This window comes from Mandrillus leucophaeus, unplaced genomic scaffold, assembly GCF_000951045.1.
Source record: "Mandrillus leucophaeus isolate KB7577 unplaced genomic scaffold, Mleu.le_1.0 Scaffold339, whole genome shotgun sequence".
NCBI classification, from domain to species: Eukaryota; Metazoa; Chordata; class Mammalia; order Primates; family Cercopithecidae; genus Mandrillus; species Mandrillus leucophaeus.
In genome coordinates, this window is record NW_012103576.1 from 2,850,270 (window position 1) to 2,869,502 (window position 19,233).

General features: G+C 38.2%; 1 pseudogene across 1 annotated transcript in view; it reads left to right on the forward strand.

Moving 5' to 3' along the window:
- The window catches only part of LOC105545819, a 99,765-nt pseudogene that overhangs the window by 78,668 nt on the left and 1,864 nt on the right, over window positions 1-19,233 (forward strand). The window lies entirely within an intron of this gene.

The window sequence follows — 19,233 nt, forward strand, 5'->3', positions numbered from 1 at the left end:
CAAAAAAAAAAAAAAAAAAAAAAAAAAAAAAAAAAAGCTCATAAGATTGTTGACTCAGTTTATAACGATGCTTTATGGGAATATAAATTGCAAGTGACTTGTGGTAATCATGTGGCACACACTATCATCCCAGTAGCAGAGCAGATAACTAATGGCATATTGATAGAGATTTTAGACTAGCAACTCCCATTGTGTTTTGTAGAAAGGTTCATGCCTAATTCATATTACTCTCCCAAAGCTGAAAATATACTGCAGAAATTTCAGAATAACCTGAAATAACTTAATTACCAAGTTCAACATTCAACATGCTACATTACCATGTTATCACACTCATTTTGGAAGATGTCATCAGGAGGCTATTATCTCCACTCATTTCTCTATCCAGCAAGACTTCATGCTTGTGAAGGAACTATTTAATGACTTCAGATTTTAATGATAAATCCACCTGTATAATAAATAAAGTTATGTTAGCCATTTTCAAAGCATAAGGTTTGGCTTACTAAATATGATCGTCAGTATCTATGTATAGAAAAAAACTTCCAAAATATAGTGGAATCTGTTTATGATAATATTTTGCAGATGTTTGGCTCTCTTGTGTCAATACAGAAAAGTTACAGTAGGCCAAAGCCAAATTATGGTTGACCAGACAGCCAGTCTTACTAGTCAAGATTATTGAAAATCATTCAATCCTTTTTGTGTGGAGAGGGCTTACCTTGTCCAAAGGCTCCATTGGATGAAATATCCAATTTGGTTAAAGAGGCTCTCAGTGAAGTCACAGAGTCACGCAGACCCCAGAAGACCCCATCACCACTGGCTATAGGTTTTTACCCTCACACATTTGTAGGAAAAATTGTTGTAAGGCTTTTATCAAAGGTCTTCAACCTGAGCTATAACACTGAGCATGAACTGGATAAAATGATCCAAAAATAGTAAATTCAATAAATAACAATTTCAACAAAGCTAAAATTTGCATCTTTTGTGATTACCAAGAGCAGTCCTCTCCCATTGTAGATACAGACACTGTGGATGAACCTATCAATTCAGCTTATAAGAATGTTCTGAAACAGCATGGGCTGGCCCTTGAGGTTGATAATAAAGAACTCAAAGACAGCGATATTTTTGCATAAGATGTTACCAGAAATACAGTGACATTTTTGCAGAAGATATTACCAAAAAGACAGTAATATTTTTGCAGAAGATATTACCAATTTAATTGTGGCAGTTATTTGTGTTTATCTTTTTCGTCAACTGTTTTCTGGGGATTTGTCAGCTTCCTATGCTACTTTAGCAACAGAGAATATTACTCAGAACATCTTTAGTGCCATTAGTAAATCTACGAAGTCAAGGCAGCATTTATCTCTGTATAACACCTTACTGCCATACACATTTTTAGAAGACATAATCAAAGCACTGTTATCCAGAATATTTTCTTCTGCATGTAACTTGCTTCCATGCAGTGATATTCCAGATCAGGAATAAATTTCAATGAAATCTCCAAAACTAATTAGTGATACTAAGATGAAAATTTTCCAACATGGAATTAGAGTTTCAAAAGATGGAGAAGAAACCAACTCTGTTTATTCAGAGGATGATGCTCAGCATCTCATTGATTCAGTATTTAGAAATATTTTGTAAAACTCTGGGTCTCAGGAAGCAGCTGAACATGATATCACAAGCAGTAACAATGTTTCTATTGATAGAATGGCAGATTTTATCATTAGAAATATCTGTCGACATCTTTATCCATTTGTATATGGAAATTTATTACTTCCTTCATAATATACATATTTTGATGAGGCAAGAAGGCAACAGTTTTTCTACTGGTGTTTACTTCTCAGACTTCTTGGAAGACATGATCTCTGGAGTTTTAAGCAAAATGTTCCATAGAGTGTTAGGCATTGTGCAAACAAAATAAGTAAGAGATTCAGAAAAAGAACTTTTGGAGACAGCTGAAGTAATAATATATTTGATAACAGAAGAATTTTCAAAAGTCCAGGTTAGCATCCTAGAAAATACTAAGGAACAATTGTGTTTGCCCCCAGTAGATATGTAATTGTCAAAATTTCTGATGTGGTAAATAACAAAGTTTTACAAGGATATGAACAGGAACAACTAACTACCTGATAAAGATTTTCTCAGTGACACAAAGACATTGGCTGAGAGGGTAACTAAAATTATCCTGGCTGAAGTTTCTGATTTCCAAATTCATCCAGATGTCATACCAAAACTGCCTTTTAAATCATATTCAAGGCTGGGTGCCGTGGCTCACGCCTGCAATCCTAGCACTTTGGGAGGCCAAGGTGGGTGGATGGCTTGAGGCCAGGAGTTCGAGACCAGCCTTGGCAACATGGCGAAAGACCTGTCTCTACTAAAAATACAAAAATTAACCGGACGTGGTGGTGCATATCTGTGGTCCCAGCTAGTCTGGGAGGCTGAGGTGGGAGGATTGCTTGAGTCCAGAAGGCAGAGGCTGTGGTGAGTCGAGAAGGCACCACTGCATTCCAGCCAGGGTGACAGGAGACTCTGTCTTTAAAAAAAAAAAAAAAATCATATTCAAAACTCAATGCTGATGATTTGGTAAAGAGAGTTCACTATGATATTAGTAAATAAATATTCTGAAGATAGATGTGTACAACATATACCACTGTATTATCATGTACACATTCAGAAAAAATAGTCACTCAAGTTTTATCTCAGATAAGTTTATTGGACTTCAGTACAGAAGACCCAGAACTTTCATGATGAGACTTCAGTAAGTCATGAGACTGACTGATGAAATCATGTCAATAATTTCTAAACACACAATATGCTTTATTAAATATGGAAATGAAAAACAAAATGTGATTTCAGAAAATGATGCTCAGGCTATGGTTGATGCCATTTATAGTGATATTTCTCATTCAAATCTATACCAGTCTCTTACAAAAGATAAAAACACATAAGTAATATACCTGTTACAAAAATAGCAAGTTATATAATAAAAGAAATATTTAACCATCATATTCAGTCATTTTTATCTGGAGATAAAACTTTTTCTTTATACTGTTGATCAAACTCATAATCAAAGAGCAAGAGATCCTAAACAAAGAGACTTGTCCTTCATTGTGAATTCAGCTGCTTTTCGGAGGAAGTAATTTCTGGGCTTTTATGCAAAATCTTTTATGTATTCTCACATAATATCTGGTGGCCAGAATCCACATAAAGCAAAAGCCAACATTACTGATATTGTAACAACATTAGTAAAATCAACTGTGCTGAAGTTCACCACATCACGAATTTTATGTACAGACAAGTAGGATGAAAATCTGTATTTTTCAGAAGAATATAAAGAAACAGCCCAAAAAATGTCATCAACCTAATTTATGAAAAATATTCAATGATTATGTCTCTGATTCATATATATAGGGCTATACAAAATGATGTCATTGGTTTTGGATGAAAAACATCACTTGCTATAAGAATAAATTTATGATTATCAGGTAGAGTTGTTAGTTTCAGGAAAATTATTAATGTCTTCTTACTGCACTCTCCAAGATAAGACTATCATCAGAAACGTACTCAACATCATCAATGATGATAACCATCTCTTGCCTTCATGCATCTCTGTTTTGCTTCATTCTCTTTTAGAAGACATGATTTACGTGCTTCCAGCATGTATATTCCCTTTATCTGAGAGAAATTGGACTAAAAGAGGGAGAGGTGCCGCCAAAGTATGAGTTTGTTGATGCAGTTTCAGAACTGACTGGTGAAATTAGAAATTTCTGAACGTGAGATTAGACTTGTCCTTGCAGAGGAGCACACAGAAAGCATGTAATTAGGGGCAATTGAGAACTTCTTTGATTTCATATATAACAACATTATGAAAAAAAATAAATTCCAAGCTGAAGCATAGAACAATACATGCAAAAAGAAGGCTCATTCCTTGAGAGAATAGCTGGTTTTATTATGAAGGAAATTATAGATCACCATGTGCAGACATTTTTATGTGATGAAGAAGCATCTTCCAGCGACTCACATGAAAATGACCATGTCACTGAATTCTTGAATCCTGCTAATGAAAAAGCACTGTCCCTACCACAGTCTTCTGTGTATTCTGCTACATTTCTGGAAGATGTTATCATTGACCTTGTTCGCAAGTTTTATACTCTCCAAAGTATTTCTGAAAATGCTAAGGACAAAGAAATATCGGGATAAAACCTCGTGGGCATGCTATAAATTTTACAAATGACCCAATTGGGAGAATTTAGGAAAAGTGAAATTAAAATTCTAATAAATGCTGAAGAAATGTTTTTTTTCCACCAATGGATAAAGAGACAGTTGATAAAGTGTCTGATTCTGTGTATGATGAAGTCGTAGAAATATATGGATCTAACAATATTGGGAAAAAAGACAGAAGTAACATTGTTATAGAGTTTATTGCTACTTTAGCCAAAAAGGTGATCTCTGCTTTCAAACTTCAACTGTTTTATTCAGGAGACTGGTCTTCCACCTTCTTTTCATTTGTAGATGTGGATAACATTATCCAAAGAATTCAACGCCTGCCATATAAAACCTTTAAAAAGATAAATGGAAGTTTAAAGGGGAACTCTATTAGTTCATTCTTACACTGTTATAAAGAAGTATGTGAAACTGGGTGATTTATGAAGAAAAGAGGTTTAATTGGCCCATGGTTCTGCAGGCTGTGAAGGAAGCATTGTGCCAGCATATGCTTCTGGGGAGGCCTCAGGGAGCTTTTATTCATTCCTTCAAGCGGAAGGCAAAGCAGGAGCAGGCATCTTATATGGCAGGAGCAGGAGCAAAGGGGCTAGGGGGAGGGAGGTGCTTCACACTTTTAAACAACCAGATCTCACGAGAACTCTATCACGAGAACAGCACCAAAGGGTTGGTGCTAAACCAATCATGAGAACTCTGCCCCTATGATCCAAAGAATTCAAAGATGATCCAATTCCAAAGATGGGGCCCACCGGGTCCCATCTCCAACACTGGGGATTACAATTCGACATGAAATTTGGGCAGGGACACATATCCAAACCATATCAAGAATCCAATTTGTTCAGCCATCTACATCAGGCCTGAAAAAAAAAAAAAGGACACTTTGGAAATAGGTAGATAAGTATTTAATTAAAAGGAAGGTTTCAAAAAGAAGGAGACATCAATGAAAAAAGGCACCATTCATGAGCCAATATGTACCACTATAACTAGCATTATGAGCAGCAAAGTAACTACCCTAGCATTAGGGTTAGCTGGAGGTGTGGTGGATAAAAAGAAAGAGGAGTATAAGAAAGGGCGAAGTTCAATTAGAGAAGATAGTAGAAAGGTATCAAAAGTTATTTCAACAACTTTTCCAGATTTGATTATAGCACATACAAAGGATGAAATCAAGAAGAAAGACAATTCAGCTAGAAAAAGAGCTAGATAAGAAGGTATACCAACATTTTTCACCAGGTACCAATAACACAAAACACAAGAACATTGGACTGGAACTAGATATTAAAATAGATGATAAGAAGGAAGAGTGATAAAAAAAAGAGAAAGTTCATTAGAAAAAGGGAACGTACCTCTTAAATTACCATCTCTGAAAATCAAGGTGAAAAATAGATCCAAGAGAAGAGAGATTCTCCAGCTTAAAGAGTTACAGATAAGCAAATCTTGCATTCTGAACATGTCCAAAATGTCACTGACAGCGTTTACAGAGATATTTAGAAATATCTTCTTTTTAAGGACAAATAGGTGATTCAGAATCCCAAAGACCCTAGAAGATGATGCAGCAGATGTAACTCAGGTGGATGGTAATCTGCACAGCCTGCTTCAACAAATTCAGCTAACCAAAATGTTCGTGCAACTGAGGAAGAGAATGATAAAAGTAAAGATAAAGAAATTAAAAGTAAACCTAGTAAACCAGACAGTTCTCAAAACCCACCAGAAAATAACCCTGGGATTTTGTCAGCCAAATTTTTAGAAGAAGTTATCTCTGAAATAGTTAACAAATTGATTTTTCTTCCTCACCGGACACAGATGATGCATGTTGAAATGTAACCAGTGATGTAAATCAAGATGAGCTCTATGAGGCAGCTATGAAACCGATTGATTCCGTGTTAAAGGAGTTTTCAGATGCGCAAATTAAAGTGTTAAACCCAGATCAGGGAAATCCTCCCTTCCTATCTGCAGATAAAGTTACATCAGTTCATAAAGTACCTCTCAGGCAGAAAGAACCATCTGTGGATAAAGCACCACCCAAGATAAAAAATGATAATTCTAGATAAAACACCATCCACGCATAGAATGCCACTTGCAACTAAAACACCTCCTTCAGATGAGGTACTTTTAATGGCTAACACACAACCAATTGATAAAATACTGGTCAATATGATTATTTGCTCGTCTGTATGCAATATTTTGCAGGAATACAGAAGGCAGGACTCCATTTGTAAGGACATAACAGTAACAGTGAAAATTTAGCACAAGGCTAGTTAATGCAGTAATATGAGAAGTTTCTCAGCATCAGCTAACCTTGTTACTTTGTGGTGAGGTTCCAGCTTCAGTATGTTTGCCTCTCGAATCTAGAGAGTTCATTTAAAAGGTCGAAAAGGTGTCCCAAACAGCCTGCAAAGAATGTCAGGCATCATGGCCATGTACCACAATGCTGCCTTGTGAATTTTTAGAGTATAATTTCTTATCTTCTATCAAAAATCTCCTCGACAGTAGCCAACACTACAACAGAAATATCTGAGGATAATTTGTATACAGAACTGGATTACCTTCAAATGAAGTAAGTTCAATTATGAGAGCAGTCTCCAAAGATGAATATATGATTGATTATACAGGATGTACAATCCTTACATCCTAATGATGATGAAGTTATTCAATTAGTGGTTCAGACTATTTAAAATAATCTCCTGCCACAATTTGGATTTCATGAAAGCATAAAAAATTGTGTCACCAGTGGCTGCAGAATACTTTCAGAAATCAATTTAGTTGTACAGAAAGTGGCTGGCAATCAGCTGCTGACCTATTTTTCTGGAGAGCTAACTTCATATAAGTGTACAGAAGTTGACAGGGTTGTTGAAAATATGCTTAAACATGTTGTCTAAACCACAGGAGTCCCCATAGTCGGCCATCACATGCTTACAAACTGCCTTTTAACATAATAGAAGACATTGCCGTACATTTTTTTACCAAAGCTTTTATCTATGTTTCCAAAGTGGATAAAAAACAAAAAACAAGTCTCTGAATGCTGAAATGCAAAAACTAACCTCAAAAATCATACATTAACTTCAAAAATATGTGTCTAAAAGTCAGATTAGTCATACCACAGGCTAAAGAGTCACCCACCCTGTCTTTAGCAGACAGTTGAACTATTGAAAAAGTAGTTATTCTGCTTATAACAGTGTTTTAAAACACCCTGGGTCATATTTCAGTATAGAAAGATTTAATGGGTAAGAACAATGTTCTTGCTGGGCGCGGTGGCCCACACCTGTAATCCCAGCACTTTGGGAGGCCAAGGCCGGTGAATCACTTGAGGCCAGGAGTTCAAAACCAGCCTGGCCAATATGGCGAAACCTCATCGCTTCTACAAATACAAAAATTAGCTGTGCATGGTGGCACACGCCTGTAGTCCCAGCTACCCAGGAGACTGAGGCAAGAGAATCACTTGAACCCAAGTGGTGGAGGTTGCAGTGAGCCAAGATAGTGCCACTGCACTCCTGCCTGGGTGACAGAGCAAGTCTCTGGTCTCAAAAAAAAAAAGAAAAATTATCGATTTTTAATGGTAAAGGAAACTTCCCATTTTACCCTCAAGTGGAGGAAGAAGCATCAAATTCAGAATTAGTTCTGGAAACTGTCAAAATTCTCGAAAACATGGTTAAGATTATTGATGTCCTTAAGTCAAAGAAAAAGTCTTCACCCAGAAAAGATGCTGTGTTTAATGCCATGATTTTAGAGAGAATGTTGACCTTGTTCCTGGTTAGACTACTTAAGTTGCCAAGGGCCTCAAGCAAAGATGCTAAAACTTATCAAAGCCTGAGTTAAATAAAATCGCATCTCAATTAAGAAAATCCATGACATCTGAAATTTCCAGAGAAAACATTAGTGTTATAGCTGCTAATCCTGAAGAATGCTTTTATAAGTCCAGAAAGTACAGAAATTATTTCTCAGGTTATTGATTCTGCTTATAATCATGTACTACAACAATCTGGAACACAGAAACAACTTTATTATAATATTAAACGTACAAACAACTTCTTCCCTTATAAGGTGGCTTCTTTGATTATTAGTAAAGTTTTAAATTGTCCAGTAGAAACAATTCACTCAAAAGATTCATGTGCTGATCTCTTTAGTGATCTGGACATTGGTCGAATTGTTGAAAAGGTATGTGTGGGCCGGGCGCGGTGGCTCATGCCTGTAATCCCAGCACTTTGGGAGGCCGAGGCGGGCGGATCACGAGGTTAAGAGATCGAGACCTTCCTGGCTAACACGGTGAAACCCCGTCTCTACTAAAAAGACAAAAAATTAGCCGGGCATGGTGGCGAGCGCCTGTGGTCCCAGTTACTCGGGAGGCTGAGACAGAAGAATGGCATGAACCCGGGAGGCGGAGCTTGCAGTGAGCCGAGATCGGGCCACTGCACTCCTGCCTGGGAGATAGAGCGAGACTCCATCTCAAAAAGAAAAAAAAAAGAAAAGAAAAGGTGTGTGAGCATGCTGTTAAAATACAGCCTGAGCTACAGAAAAAAAAAAAAGTTAGATTAAGATTTAACTGAAGAGAAACATCTAATTAAAATGATTCTTCACTGTAGGAAACAACCAATCAATATCGATCCAGACATTGTTGCAGAACACCTAGGAGTTATTTCTATAAAAACGCAGCCTACTGAGAAAATGCAGATGGAGTGTTTAGCTAGAACTAGACACAGCATAGAAGCACTGAGAAGAGCGTCAATAAGTGGGAGGAGTCACTTAGACTCCTCTGCTGCAGAAAGGAGGAAGAAGGACAAACTTATTGGATAAGACAGGATGACTGAATGTGCAACTGTTAGAAGTAAGTGCATAAGGCAGTGTTGAAAAGAAGCGAGTGGCTAGTGAGACCTTGTTGTCCTCCTGTGACTTTCTTCCTCAGGTAGGTCTACTGAATGCATTTGTCAAATATGGTCAGTTTGCTCCTGCTCAGCTCAGTAGACTTGGATGCTCTTGATTCATCCAGTACAATCCTCTGCTTTCCTGGCACTTACCCCATCAGCCCTGTGGCTCAGTGTAAAGGTGTCAAGCTAGTTTTTAGTGAACTGTCATTTCTTGAAGAAAGGGAACAGGGATATACCCTTGACAGCAAACCAGAGTGACTGGAATTATAGTCCTCATTTATCAACTCAGAAGAAATGCAGTCTTTTACAATTCCCATAGTTCTTTTTTTATGGATATGCATTATTATTGTACTATACAGGTGCACAAGGGCCAGTTAGAGCATCAGCTCAACCAACTCTACTGGTCATTTATATCCTCAAACTTAAGGCTCCACAGTAGTATTGTTTTTACTTAGCAATATTTATCAACAAACATTAGACTGCAAGCTATTTAGATATCATTCTTCTTATTTCACTTTTACTGTGTAGGAGTTTGTCTGGAGATGGAGCTATAGTGATCCAACCCCATGTTCTCATTTAATACCAAAGCCCCTTGGTATAAATGAGCCTCTTGCACTGATGGTGAGCTTTCACACTAGGGATATAGCTTGTGGCTTAAAAACTGCCTAGGAGCATGTTTTCCTTAGCATTATTTTCCAACCAATTGAATTAAGTCTCAGAGCCAGTAAATACATTGATGGGTACTTATTTTTAGTCCCAAATACTGAGATTGTAATGGGCTGGGACATCAATGTAATCTCCTTGGTCTTTAGTTTCTTGGACCAGATGACGGTCCTTTCCAGCTCAGAAATATCCTTTTCTCTCTGGGTTTTCAAAATTAGATTAGCATTTACATGGTAGACTTCATTTATATATGAGTAGTTCCTTGGGCACATGACCTGTGTAACTAAACTGTAAAACATTACCCCCAAGTCAATGATGAATCATTTGCAGACATATCTGTCACAGTTCTTATTCTTGGTTGCCTGCTCTCTTCACTTTCATCTTTTATCAGCACTTTAACCATCTCTTTATAGCCCAGAGAAAATTGGAAGATAATATTTAATCCAAAACAACTATCCCTCCTACTCTAAATGGGAGCAAAAGCTGTCTTAGGAAAGTTAGACATAGGCAGCCCAGCCAAGACAGACACTGTGCAACGATCTGGATAGCAAGACCATCCATCCCCAGCATAGGGCTGGGAATTGTAGAAAGAACAATAAGTGAGTTTAGGAAACTCAGACAACTCCTAGACTACTCCTCAGTCAGGAAATCCACTCGCAGGGCTTCATTTGCTATTTTAAGATATCAAAACATTGCAACACAGGCCACAAGGACTGCAACTTTTATGCGATTCCTAGTGCTGAACTGGGCCCAGAGACAGTAGACAGGGGGACATGTGACCTACCTACTGAGACACTTGCTGGGGCAGTTAAGGGAGTGCTGCCACCACCTCACCTCTAACCCCAGGCTGCATGCACAGCTCACAGCTCTACAAGAGACCTTTTCCTACCACTTGAGGAGAGAAGGAAGAGTGGGGAGGACTTTGTTTTGCCTCTTGGATACCAGCCAGCCTTAGGGCACTGGTCAGAGTTGCCAGGCCCTTTTTCCAGGCTCTAGCTCCTGGATGACGACATTTCTAGACTTATCCTGGGCCAGAAGGGAATCTGCTACCTTGAAGGGAAGGACTCAGTCCTAGAAAGATTTGTCACCTGCTAACTGAAGGGCCCTTGGGCCCTGAATAACCAGCAGCAATACCCAGAAACTATGTTGAGGGCCTTGGGTGACCCTCTGAGATTTGCTGGCTTCAGGTGAGACTGTGCATATATATTTTCAGCTATGGTGGCTATGGTGGCTATGGAGAGCTAAGGCTCTCCTTCTGCTTGAGAAAAGCACAGGTAAAAGTAAAGGGAACTTTGTCTTGCACCTTAGGTACTGGCACAGCCATAGGGGGTGGTGCACCAAGCAGGCTCTTGGGGTGCCCAATTCCAAAACTTGGTTCTTAGATGGCATTTCTGGACATGTCATGGGCCAGAGGGGAGCCTATTTCCCTGAAGGGTGAGTTCCAGGCCAGGCAGCATTCATGATAGGCTGACTCAAGAGCCCTCGGACCTTAAGGGAACATTGGCAGTAGTCTGGCAGTACTCCCCAGGGACCTGTGGTGGCAGTGGCCATGGGGTGAGGTTCCTCTGCCTTTGGAAAGGGGAGGGAAGAGTGGGAAGGACTGTGTCTTGTGGTTTGAGTGCCAGCTCAGTCACAGTACAGTAGAATGCCAGGTAGACTTCTAAAGTTTTTGACTCTATGTGAGAAACAAACTCACCCGTCCAAACCCAAAGAATGGACTCAGAGACCCAGAGAACAGCAAAAGTAAGACTTTCAATGATGGTCTTCCAATATCGGGTGTCTTAAAGCATTCAAAAAAAATTAAAATAACATCAACCATCTTCTCCGACCACAGTGGAATAAAACTAGAAATTAATAACATGAGGAATTTTAGAAACTATGCAAACACATGGAAATTAAACAATATGCTCCTGAATGACCAGTGGGTCAATGAAAAAATCAAGAAAGAAATTTTAAAAATTCTTGAAACAAATGATAATGGAAACATAACATACCAAAACCTATGGGATACAATGAAAGTACTAGTAAGAGAGCAGTTTATAGCTATAAAAGCCTACATCAAGAAAGAGAGAAAACTTCAAATAAATAATCTAATGTTAAGAACTAGAAAAGCAAGAACCCAAACTGAACCCAAAATTAGTAGAAGAAAAGAAATACTAAAGATCAGAGCAGGAATAAGTTAATTTGAAATGAAGAAAACAATACAAAAGATCAATAAAAAAGAAAGGTCAGTTTTTTGAAAAGATAAACAAAATTGGCAAACCTTTAGCCAGACTAGTTAAGAAAAACACAGGGATTAAAAATAAATAAAATCAGAGATGAAAGAGGAGACATTACAACTGATACTGCAGAAACCCAAAGGATCATTAGTGGATAGTAAGAGTAACTGTAGGCCAATAAATTGGAAAACCTAGAAGAAATGGATAAATTCCTAAACATATATAACATTCCAAGATTGAGCCAAGGGGAAATCTAAAACCCAAACACATCAATAACAAGTAATAAGATTGAAGCCATAATAAAAAGTCTTCCAGTAAAGAAAAGCCCAGGACCCAATGGTTTTACTAATGAATTCTACCAAACATTTCAAGAACTAATACCAGTCCTCCTCAAACTATTCCAAAAAATAGAGGAGGAGGAACTACTTCCAAACTCACTCTATGAGGACCATACTTCCCTGATACCAAAACCAGAGAAAGATACTCAAAAAAGAAAACCATAGGCCAATATCTCTGATGATTATTAATACAAAAATCCTCAACAAAATACTAGCAAAACAAATTCAACAATACGTTAAAAAGATCATTCATCATGACCAAGTGGGATTTATCCCAGGGATGTAAGGATGGTTCAATATATGTAAATCAATCAGTGTGATATATCACATCAACAGAATGAAGGACAGAAATTATTGGATCACTTCAATTGATGCTGAAAAAGCATTTGATAAAATTCAACATCCCTTCATGATAAAAACTCTCAAAAATTGGGTATAGAAGGAACATATCTCAAGTTATAAAAGCCATATATGACAGACTCACAGTTAGTATCACAGTAAATGAGGAAAAATGGGAAGCCTTTCCTCTAAGATCTGGAACACAACAAGAATGCCCACTTTCTCCACTGTTACTTGACATAGTACTGGAAGTGCTAGCCAGAGTAATTGGACAAGAGAAAGAAATAAAGTGCATCCAAATTGGAATAAAAGAAGTCAAATTATCCTTGTTTGCAGATAATATGATCTTATATTTGGAAAAATCTAAAGATTCCACACAAAAAAACCTATTAGAACACATAAACAAATTCAGTAAGTCTCAGGACACAAAATCAACATACAAAAATCAGTAGCATTTCCATATGCCAACAATAAACAATCTGAAAAAGAAATCAAGAAATTAATCCCATCTACAATAGCCACAAATAAAATTAAATACCTAGAAAATAACTTAACCAAAGAAGTGAAAGACCTCTATAATGAAAACTATAAAACACTGATTAAAGAAATTGAAATGGACAGCAAGAAATTGGAAGATATTCCATGTTCATGAATTGGAAGAATTAATATTGTTAAAATGTCCATACTACCCAAAGCAATGTACAGATTTGATGCAATCTCTATTAAAATACCAATGATATTCTTCACAGAAATAGATAAAACAATCCTAAAGTGTATATAGAATAACAAGAGGCCCCGAATAGCCAAGGCTATCCTAAGCAAAAAGAATAAAACTGGAAGAATCATATTACCTGACTTCAAATTATATTACAGAGCTATAGTAACCAAAACAGTATGGCACTGGCATAAAAACACACACATAGACCAATGGAACAGAATACAGAACCCGGAAACAAATACACAAACCTACAGTGAACTCATTTTCAACAAAGGTGCCAAGAACATACACTGGGGAAAAGATAGTCTCTTCAATAAATGGTGCTGGGAAAATTGGATATCCATATGCAGAAGAATGAAACTAAACCCCTATCTCTCACCATATACAAAAATAAAATCAAAATGGATCAAATACTTAAATCTAAGGCCTCAGATCATAAAACTACTACAAGAAAACTTTGGGGGAAAATCTCTAGGACATCAGTCTGAGCAGAAATGTACTGAGTAATACCCCACAAGCACAGGCAACCAAAAGAAAACTGGACAAATGGGATCACATCAAGTTAAAAAGCTTCTGCACAGCAAAGGATACAATCAACAAAGTGATGAGACAACTCATAGAATGGGAGAAAATATTTGCAAAACACCCATATGACAAGGGATTAATAACCAGAATATGCAAAGACCTCAAACAATTCTATAGGAAAAAAACCTAATCATCTGATCAAAAAAATGGGCAAAAGATCTGAACAGATCTTTCTCAAAAGAAAACATACACAAATAGCAAACAGGCATATGAGAAGGTCCTCCACATCACTAATCATCAGAGAAGTGCAAATCAAAACTACAACAAGATATCATCTCACTCCAGTTAAAATGACTTATATCCAAAAGACAGGCATCCAAGGATGTGGAGAAAAGGGAACCCTCATACACTGTTGGTGGGAATGTAAGTTAGTACAATCACTATGGAGAACAGTTTGGTGGTTCCTCAAAACACTAAAAATGGAGCTACCATATGACCCAGTAACCTCACTATATGCAAAAGAAAGGAAATCAGTATATCAAAGAGATGATATCTGCACTCTCTTGTCGATTGTGGCATTATTCACAAAAGCTAAGATATGGAAGCACCCTAAATGTCCATCAACAGATGAATGGATAAAGAATATGTGGTTCACCCATTAAAAAATGGGCAAAGGACATGAACAGGCACTTCTCAAAAGAAGACATAAAAGCAGCCAACAAGCATATGAAAAAATGCTCAGCATCACTTATCATTAGAGAAATGTAAGTGAAAACCACAATGAGATACCATCCCACACCAGTCAGAATGGCTATTATTGAAAAGTCAAAAAATAACAGATGCTGGCAAGGTTGTAGAGAAAAAGGAACACTTCTACACTGCCGGTGGGAATGTAGATTAGTTCAGCCAGTGTGAAAAGCAGTTTGACAATTTCTGAAAGAACTTAAAACAGAACTACCATTTGACCCAGCAATCACATGATTGGGTATATACCCAAAGGAATATAAATTGTTCTACCATAAAGACACATGCACACATATGTCCATCGCAGCACTATTCAAAATAACAAAGACATGGAATCAGCCTAAATGCCCATCAATGGTAGACTGGATGAAAAAAAAAAAGTGTGGTACGTATACACTGTGAAATACTATGCAGCCATAAGGAAGAATAAAATTGTGTCCTTTGCAGCAACAAAGATGTAGTTGGAGGCTATTATCCTAGCGAATTAATGTGAGAAAAGAAAACCGAATACCGCATGTTCTCACTTATAAGTGGGAGCAAAACACTGAGTACACACAGACACAAAGAAGAGAACAATAGACACCAGGGCCTACTCGAGGGTGGAGGGTGAGAGGAGGATGAGGATCAAAAAACTAACCACTGGGTACTGTGCTTATTACCTGAGTCATGAAAGAATCTGTACACCAAACCCATGACACACACAATTTACCGATGTAACAAACCTGCACATGTACCCACCTGAATCTAAAGTAAAAGTTAGAATGTAAAAAAAAGAAAAGAAAATTAATTTTTTTTTTTTTTTTTTTTGAGACAGAGTCTTGCTCTGTCACCCAGGCTGTAGCACAGTGGCGTGATCTCGGCTCACTGCAACCTCTGCCTCCTGGGTTCAAGTGATTCTCCTGCCTCAGCCTCCCAAGCAGCCGGGACTACAGGCACGTGCCACCACACTTGACTAATTTTTGTATTTTTAGTAGAGACCGGGTTTCATCACGTTGGCCAGGCTGGTCTTGAACTCCTGACCTCAAGTGATCTGCCTACCTCGGCCTCCCAAAGTGCTGGGATTACAGACACGAGCCACCACACCCAGCCAAGAAAGTTAAATTTAAAATTTTTCACTTAAGACAAAAAGAGAAAGGCAATGTGGTTCATATACACAATTGTCCACTATTCAGCCATAAAAAGGAATGAGAGCCTGTCATTTGCAACAACATGTATTGAACTGGATTTCATTATGTTAAGTGAAGTAAACCAGCCACAGAAAAACAAATTTCACATGTTTTCACTTATTTGTGGACGCTAAAAATTAATGGAATTTAACTTATGGAGATATAGAGTAGAACAATGGTTACCAGAAACCACAAATGTTAGTGTGGAAGGGTGAGGAAGGGGTATGGCTAATGAATACAAAAATAAAGCTAGATAGAATGAGTAAGATCTAGGATTCAATAGTATAACAGAGTGACTACAGTCAACAATAATTTAGTGTACATTTTAAAATAACTAAAAGATGACCGGGCATGGTGGCTCATGCCTGTAATCCCAGCACTTTGGGAGGCCTAGGTGAGTGGATCACTTGAGGTCAGGAATTCGAGACCAGCCTGGCCAACATAATGAAACCCTGTCTCTACTAAAAACATAAAAATTAGCCAGGCGTGGTAGCATGCGCCTGTAATCCCAGCTACTCGGGAGGTTGAGGCAGAGGAATCATTTGAACCCTGGAGGCAGAGGTTGCAGTGAGCCGAGATCGCGCCGTTGCACTCCAGCCTAGGTGACAGAGCTGGACTCTGTCTCAAAAACTAATTAATTAATTAAATAACTAAAAGAGTATACATGGATAATTTGTAACACAAAGAAAGGATAAATGCTTGAGGGCAATGGATACCCCATTTACCCTGATGTGATTATTACACATTGTATAACTGTATCAAAGATATCAATATCTCATGTACCCCATAAATACATACACCTGCTATTAACTCACGAAAATTAAAATTAACAAAATAGCCATTCTGACTGATGTGAGATGGTATCTCATTGTGATTTTGATTTGCATTTCTCTAACAGGATCAATTATACCCAACCTCAGCATCATACAATATACCAATATAGCAAACCAGCATATGTGCCCCCTGAACCTAAAATAAAAGTTCAAATTTTAAAAAATTTTTAAAAATAAAAAATAAGACTAAACAAAAGTCAATGTAGCAATGATTTTCACTTGATTTGAGAACTCAGACACATCATTCCAGGTTTGCTTCTATATGCATAATGACTTTGGCAGATTTTTCTTTGGCTTAAGCAGTATCCCTTCATGTGTAAAATGCATTGAAAAATGAAATATCTTTTACCTTTCATATTTAGTGGTGGTGATGCTCATTCCCCAGATCCAAGTGCCAAAGTAACAGAAGACTGGATTGACTTATTTTTCTTCATTTAAATTAGATAGTGTTTAAAGGGAGACTTTGTTCATTACATTGATGAATCTTCCTGTTGTCATACCTGAAGTTAATACTGGGTTTTCCAGTAGATTGACCTACTTTGGGGGAGTACTGCATCAGTTAACTAACTAACAGGAACCAATTAGTTTGCTTTGTCTGAGTCACTGCTGAGATTTTATTAATGATTTGAGTGTACAGTACCTGATGTGATATGAGTTTACAATTACTGTGCTTCTCTGAGAACTATCTAGAAAATAAGGGTTTATCACATTGGTCGTTTATATGGGGACCAGAGCCAATGCTACTAGGATTTAATCATCTTTTTAAGAGTGTATATTTGCCTTATATAACTAGCTTTGCCCTACTAAAATATGTAAAAAAGCTTTTAAAGCTAAAGATTAAACCTAAATTTATTTGCTTACTTTAAAATCCAGCTAGAATAGATCCTACTTTATTTTTTGTCTCTGTTAGAACTGGCTCATTAAAATATTTACGACTTGAGGTTTTGGTCCTCTACCTGTTGAAACCTCAGGATCAATGTTGCTGTAACACTGGACTAGAAGTAGGAATGTCATGTTGACGGGAAAGGCAGACTTGAAACACAAACCACAGGGCTAGAGGTGACCTGGACTATTTCAAGCCTACAGCCCACTCAAGGAGCTAAGAAAACTATCCTCTCCACCCAGAAGTGTAAACAACATTCATTAAAAGATGAACCATAGAATAGTGGTAAGTATACCAGAATTCCTGAACACATCATAGTCAGAAGGTCATATATCACTGATGTATTTCCTGCATTGTGGAATTGCAGGCTATGACAGTCAGAAAGAAAGGGGTGAGGGATAAAAGAGCACACATTGGGTACAGTGTATACTGCTCGGGTGATGGCTGTAACAAAATATCGGAAATCACCACTCAAGAACTTACTCATGTAACCAAACACCACCTATTTCCCAAAAACCTATTGAAATAAAAAATATCATCTAATAAAACCCCTTTATTTTGGAGATGAAGAAACTGAAGTTCAGGGTGAGGAGGTGACTTGTCCAAGGTCATACAGTGAGTCAGAGTATAAGTCAACCTGAATCCAATGTCTCCAACTTTATTGCTTAAACTAGGTCATGCCTAGTTCCTATATCCTTTGGTAATATTGCGCCTGCACAATTCATTCAGCAAATATTCCCTCAGCACTTTCTTTGTGCTGAACACTGTTCTAAGTGCTAGGGATACAGCGGTGAATAAGACAGATAAAGTTCTTGCCCTCCACGAGTTTTACATTCTAACATGTGGTGGAGGGGTGGGGGCAGGAGGCCATAAACATATAACTCTAGATAGGAATAAGTACTTCCCTTCTCACCTAGGGTAAAAGCCAGAGCCCTTACAATGGCTTATAAGTCCCTAGATGGTCTGGACACCACTCCCCCTCTATGATCTCTGTGCCCACCTCCTCTTAATCACTACACTCCAGCCACACTGACCTTAAACATGTCAGGCATTCTCCTTTTAGAGTCGTGGCACTTGCTAGGCTGCCTGCAGCATCCTCCCAGAGATCTGCATAGCTCACACCTCACCTCTTTCAGATCTTTGCTCAAATATTATCTAAGTGAAGCCTTCCCTGATTACCCTCTTTAAAATTGCAACCTCACTGCCACCCCAGTGCTCCGTATCTTCCATCCCTGCCTCAATTTTCTCCCTAGCTCTTATACCATCTGATAGATTGTAGATCTTTATTATTTGTTTATTGGCTATCTCCTTTCCCTAGAATGTTACCTCCATGAGGGCAGGGATTTTTGTCTGTTCACTGTATGCTCACATGCCTAGAAAATAGGCACATAGGCCAGGTGCGGTGGCTCATGAGCACTTCGAGGGGCCGAGGTGGGTGGATTGCCCGAGCTCAGAAGTTCGAGACCAGCCTGGGCAACACAAGTGAAACCCCGTCTCTACTAAAAAAAATTTTTTTTAATTAGCCAGGTGTGGCGGCGTGCGCCTGTAGTCCCAGCTACTTGGAAGGCTGAGGCAGGAGAATTGCTAGAACCCAGGAGACGGAGGTTGCAGTGAGCCGAGATCTCAGTACTGCACTCCAGCCTGGGTGACAGAGCGAAACTCGGTCAAAGAAAGAAGGGAAGGGAAGGGAAGGGAAGGGATGGGGAGGGAAGGGGAGGAGGGAAGGGGAGG